The following is a 6,900-nucleotide window of genomic DNA, read 5'->3' on the forward strand; positions in this document are numbered from 1 at the left end:
TGGTGATGGTGATGGTGATGGTGGTGATGGTGATGGTGGTGATGGTGATGGTGGTGGTGGAGATGGTGATGGTGGTGGTGGTGGTGGTGGTGATGGTGGTGATGGTGATGGTGGTGATGGTGATGGTGGTGGTGGTGGTGGTGCTGATGGTGATGGTGATGGTGCTGATGGTGGTGATGGTGATGGTGATGGTGGTGGTGGTGGTGCTGATGGTGGTGATGGTGATGGTGGTGGTGGTGGTGGTGCTGATGGTGATGCTGATGGTGGTGATGATGGTGATGGTGGTGGTGATGGTGATGGTGGTGGTGCTGATGGTGATGGTGGTGGTGTTGATGGTGGTGATGATGGTGATGGTGGTGATGGTGGTGGTGATGGTGATGGTGGTGGTGCTGATGGTGGTGATGGTGTTGGTGGTGATGGTGATGGTTGTGGTGATGATGGTGATAGTGGTGATGGCTTTGGTGATGGTGGTGATGGTGGTGGTGTTGATGGTGATGGTGATGTTGATGGTGGTAATGGTGGTGGTGGTGGTGATGGTGTTGGTGGTGATGGTGGTGGTGGTGTTGATGGTGGTGATGGTGTTGGTGGTGATGGCGTTGATGGTGATGGTGGTGGTGTTGGTGGTGATGGCGTTGATGGTGGTGGTGGTGGTGGTGATGGTGGTGACCATGGTGGTGATGGTGGTGTTGATTGTGATGGTGATAATGGTGATGTTGGTGGTGGTGGTGGCAGTGATGGTGATGGTGATAGTGGTGGTGGTGTTGGTGATGGTGGTGGAGCTGGTGGTGGTGGTGGTGATGGTGATGGTGGTGGTGATGGTGGTGGTGGTGGTCATGATGATGGTGGTGGTGGATGCTGTTATTGTGGTGGTGGTGGTGGGGTGTAGATTTTGCCATCATCAGGCTGGTAAGCCTGGAGAATAGAATGAGGATGAGGGCCGATGGTAAGCTAATGCTGAAAGTGTAACCTTAGCCTTGGTATCTCCAATGGGCAAAGGGAAACCAGATTCAAGGTGCCCACTTTACAATGGAACAGGTTGTAGCTCAAGCCTGAGAGAGCCATGTTGAAACTTACAAGTTAAACGTAAACATACTGGAGTGTTTCTGAGAGCTGATTATTGCCAAACAAAATGTTTTTAAATGACTGTGCAAAGGACCAAGGGCTTGCAGCAACAATAATAAAAGAACACAATCTTTTAGCACTTCATAAAGGACTAACAATGTAAGGACTGTATAGTTTGATGACAAGGCCACTAACTGGGTGTTGCATGAAGTAGTTTGGAGGCACAATGTTCTATTCCTCCAGCAGAGAAGGCAGGCTATGAAAACACTTGGTTTGGCAAAAATGGATTTACTGCCATCAGGATACACGGTGCCCTACACAAAGATGTTTAATGACCTTATTCGTAGGTTGGGAATTGGGGAGGTGTAAATGTAAACTTTTACACAGCTTTTACAATATTTGTGAAACACATGGCAGCTCCCTCATATGATTTAATGTAAAGAGCTGCTTAAAATAGTCTCCTGCATAATAAGAATTAATCACTGATCTCAACCCACACTCAATTCACAGAAGTATTGAAAACTCAGCAAAACTTCCATGGAGTTTATTATTATTTCTGAATGTTGTTTGACACAAAGCTGCAAATGTTATACAAAAATCATAGAAGTCTGATGTGTATCTGGATCAGAAGACAACATTTGTGAGAAAGTACATCATAGTTTCTGGAGGGGAGCCTGCTATAGTTATAGAGGCACCCCCATGTGAGAAAAGGACACATACTTGAGAGAGCTAGGAGAAGATGATAAATTGAGTGACAATGTCTGTAGGGATGGAGTATTCTCAATGTTTGGACAGGAACGATCTGATGAAAGAGAGTCATTATAGGTTTAGAATACTGGGACATATAGGTTATATTGAACATTTTGAGCAGTCACTATCACGGTAGAAAGTGGAATGACTATAGATATTGCCATTTTATCAGGCTCATAGAAAGATTATAAAAAATGATAGCATGTTGAAAAGGAGTTAACCTTGTGACATGGGATATAGTCAGTTGGGAGGTAAGAGACAGTCTAGAGATAAAAGTTCCATTTTCTGATTGACAGGAAAAGATGTGTTGTGTTCCCCAGATACTTATATTGGAGCTTCATCTTTTTACCAGAAAATATTGCTGATTTTGATGAAAGAATATAGACCTATAATTCCAAACTAATACTATATAAAATGCACAATAAATTGTGCACAAAGGTGCGGGAAGTTACAATGGAAGTATGTGACTTAATTATACATTACTCAACTTCAACATAGGGGACTGTGGCAGAACATAGAACAATACAGCACAGGGCCCACCATGTCAGTGCCAACCCATGATGTCACTCTAAACTAATCCCATCTGCCTGCACCTAGTCCATATCCCTCTATCCCCTGCCTGCTCATGTGTCTGTATAAATGTCTCTTAACCATTGCTATCATCTCTGCTTCTACCACCTCCCCTGGCAGCATGTTCTACAGAACTTCTTGCACACCAACACAACAGAGTGTAGATGGAGCAACTTTACCAATACCGTTGAGAATAGTAGAAAGCACAAACACAATGAAGGAGACTCCACAGCCATTCAGATCCTCAAAGCTGTGCATCCTGGTATGAATGTGTAAGGGACAAGGTTGCAGTGTTCACAATGTTCTGTAGCAGGCTGTAAGTGGACATCCTACTAAAGACTCCACCCATGTAGACAATCCATTCCACAAGATAGTGCTGTAGTCCATTCCACAAGATAGTAAGATGTTGCTGAGTGCATTGGAAACTCTGTGGTACCAGGCAATGTTTCAGCTGCAGTTTTGAAGATCTGAGCTCCTGAACTATCTGGCACATTCATTGTACTATTTTTGTGTGGCTACAACATCGGCGTCTACCTGACAATCTGAAAAACATGTCTTTATAGATCATAGAATCCCTACAGAGTGGAAGCAGGCCCTTTAGCCCAACAAGTCCATACTGACCTGCAGAGCATCCCACCCAGATCCATCCCCCTATAACCCACTTAATCTACACATCCCTGAACACTACAGGCAATTTAGGATGGCCAATCCATCTAGCCTGCACATTGTTGGACTGTGGGAGGAAACCAGAGCACCTGGAGGAAACCCACACAGACACAGGGAGAATGTGCAAACTCCACATAGACAGTCGCCCGAGGGTGGAATTGAACCTGGGTCCCTGGCGCTGTGAAGCAGCAGTGCTAACCACTGAGCCATTATGCCACCCCAAAAGTAATCTCCTTCGAGCCGGAAAAAACAATGAAAGAAAAAGCATTGAAAGAAAATGCAGAACAAACTTAAACCTCATCCCAATCAACAATAGAGCAGGAGTCATCAGTACTGCCATCAGACAATGCTTACTCGCCAAAAAGGTGTTCACTAGTGATCCATTCCCATTCAGCTCAAACCCCACTCTCAATCTTAGTCACACCAAGATAATGCTACAGTGTAAGTGAGAGAAAATTCCTGTGATATCATGGTAATATATGAACTGAGTATAGCACCACTCATCCTTAGTAAAACTGAGGTCATTGACAGCCAAGTGAAAACTCCTCAGTGACTGGATTCATATCCAGTACAAAGGGTTACAGGGCAACTACTGTAGCCTTAAGAGTATAGCTGCTGGGCACCTTCAGGAAACGTCTTTGGCTCAATTTTGTTAAACTGCATTATTAATCATCTTTTTTTTACTAAAATAAGATTAGATATGGGATTGTTTGCTAACGATGATGCAATGCTTAGCTACACTCAAACACCCCCAACTCCCATAATGAAATAGCCAATGTTTTCATATAGAAGGTCTTGGGGCAGTTGAAATGAAATAAAAAATGACAGATAAAACTTGTAATTCATCAATAATGACCATCTCCAACATGAAGAGCACCAAAACTAAAATCAGAAAATGCTGGGAAAACTCAGCAGATCATGCAGCAGTCTGTAGATACAGAAACATGGAGAAAGGTAGTCAACATGAAGTCATAATTAATTCTCCACACACACACTCCCTGACCTGCTGAGTATTTCCATTTCTACCTGTGATAACAAACGGACCAATATCTCCCCTAACTTTCAATGCTGCCATGATCACTAAATTCTCCATCATCAACATTTTAGGGGTCACCAATTGATCACAGAAGCTTTATTCTGCAAATCAATTTCCTGATGTGATGATTAAGCATAAGTTTAGGAGAGATCCAGGTTTTTTACAGTGTGTGAGCTAATCCCAGTCAAAGGGAGCAAGGCCAGTACAAGTGACTACAGTATTCCTGAGCTAGGTGCTGCTAATCTGGGATACACTGTGGATCATACTGAGGATCTTCTCTCATTGTCGGGAAAGGATCCGGGAATGTGGTACTGGGAGCGACCTTAAGCCCACTTGCTAGTGCATTCAAACTAATTTATTTATACATACAGAAATGCTTCATGACATGAAAAATGCACAGCACACAATTAAGCCACTCGAAGTAGGTTTTCACAATTAGCTTCTTTCATTAAAAGCTGGCCAGCCAAACCACAACTAGCCTCTGAAACACAAGTAGCTAGCAAATGAACCAATAGCAGGCAGTTCAGAGCTAGGCACTGATAGCCAGCTGCAAATTCTGGGGGAAGTTGACACTTTGCAGTGAGTCACCTCCAGCCCATCCATAGACAGCCTGCAGCCAGCTAATGGGAGCAAGGGAACAGCAACCATGCACGCTCTGTAAACCAGTCTCCTGCACTTGGATTCAGCCAGTGTGCTATTGGCCTGAAGCCAGCTGTCAGCAACCGGCTACCCAGACATAGCCAACTGATGACATGTGGACAGCCATCAAGATCCAACCAGCTGTCCCTGGCTACGGGAGCACTGAGGTCAAGAGACAAACTGCCAATATGGGGATGGGAATGAAGGGACATGTGGTGAAAGGAGGGCAGGGATTACTGGGAGCTTCCAGACTTAGATGTGGGAATAGGAGGAGAGGTGGCAACACTATTATTTTTTCTTGATTTTTGCAGACAGTGTCTAAGTTCATTGGGAAGAAGTGTATTACAACTCCTCCCCTGAGGAAGCTCCGACCTCAGAAATTTACAGTGAAAGTCATGTCAGTGGCTCTCTCCAGCCAATCTCCCCCCTCCTGAAACTAAACTCTCTCCCAAGCGATTGATTTTAGCAACTCATACTGAATACTTACTCCTCAAGACAGCGACTGAAGTGTACAGCTCCTTTTATTTCAATCAACAATTGACGATACACTTGAGTACATCACCTAGACCTTTCAAATGCTATTGTAGTGCTGAGGGAGTTTTGCATCGCTGGAGATCTTTTGAATGATAGCTTAAAGCAAGGCCCAGTCTGCTTATTTGGATGAAGGTAAGTAATGATTGCAGAAGAGCCTTGGCCAACATTTACTTTCTGCTCAGACTATAAAGAAAAGAATTTTACTTGCTGTTCGTCAGATGCTGCTCTGACTCAGTGCTTACACCTGGATAGTAAATTGTTGGTTCTGCAATACTTTGGGAGAATGATAAAGCAGAGATTTTTCCTTATTAAATAATGGTTCAGAACTTCAAGTACAGATAGTGATCTGCCTTTTTATTGCTTCAGTTACTTTCATGGCATTTCACTTGTTTTAGCTGCATCTCATTGGGATGAGGATAGGTTAGCTCAATTAGCTGGATAGTGATGCCAACAGGGAGGGTTCAATTCCAACACTGGCTGATGTTATCGTGAACAACTCTCCTTCTCAATCTCTCCCCTCACTTGAGGCATTGACCCTCAGGTTAAACCAGCATAAAAATCTGTTTCCAGTGAGAGAGCAGCACTATGGTCCAGTCAGACTATTATTTACATACTGTTCTGACCTCAGTTATGAGAATACTGGATCGGTTAATTCAGTGTTACAATCTGGATCACTAGGCAGAGGCAATGTGTAGTGGCATTTTCGCTGGGATAGTAATCCAGAGACCCTGTCAATGTTTAACAGAACTGGGTTCAAATCCCACCATGACCGACGGTGAAATTTGAATTTAAATGACAGGTCTAATAACAGTTATGAAACCATTGTTGATTTTCCCAAAAACCCATCTGGTTCATTAATATATTTTAGGGAAGGAAATCTGCTATCTTTACCCAGTCTAGACTACATGTGCCTCTGAAATGGCAAGGCCATAACAAACTGCTAAAGTGTCTCAGAAAAGGAATGAAGTCAGATTGACCCAGACTGGTGTCAATCCACCCTGTCAATCCTGTAAATTAGTAACTGGAGGATTTTACCAAATTGGGAGGGGTGTCCCACAGACTAATCAAGCAACAGGTTGACATAGTCATACACACACAATCATACCTTACAGACAATGTCCTAGCCATCACCATCCTTGGACATGTCCTGTCACATTGGCAGGACCAACGCAGCAGTGATATACAGTTGGGAGGGAATACTCAGCATTGACTCTGGACCCCTTAAAGTCTCTTGTCTTCAGGTCAAACATGGGCAAGGCAGCATCCTGCTGCTTACCAAGTACTGCCCTCCTTAGCAGATGAATCAGTACTTTTCCATGTTGAACAACACTTGGGTGGCAAGGGCACAGAATATGCTCTGGGTGGGGGGGGATTTCAACATCCATCACAAAGAGTGGTTCAGCAGCAACATTACTGATCGAGCTGGTCGAGTCCTACCTTTCCAACACCTTCTGTTTTTGAGTAAATAATTGACATAGAAAGACGATTAGCGGATGTGGGTGTTATACATGCTTGTACCGTGATGACTCACTGAATGCTGAGAGGCAATGGCCTAGCGGTATTAGTGCCAGACTGTTAATCCAGGTAATGTTCTGGGGACTCGGGTTCGAACCCCTGCTATGGCAGGTGGTGGAATCTGAAAG

The sequence above is a fragment of the Rhincodon typus genome, chromosome 4, assembly GCF_021869965.1.
Source record: "Rhincodon typus isolate 14 chromosome 4, sRhiTyp1.1, whole genome shotgun sequence".
NCBI lineage: Eukaryota > Metazoa > Chordata > Chondrichthyes > Orectolobiformes > Rhincodontidae > Rhincodon > Rhincodon typus.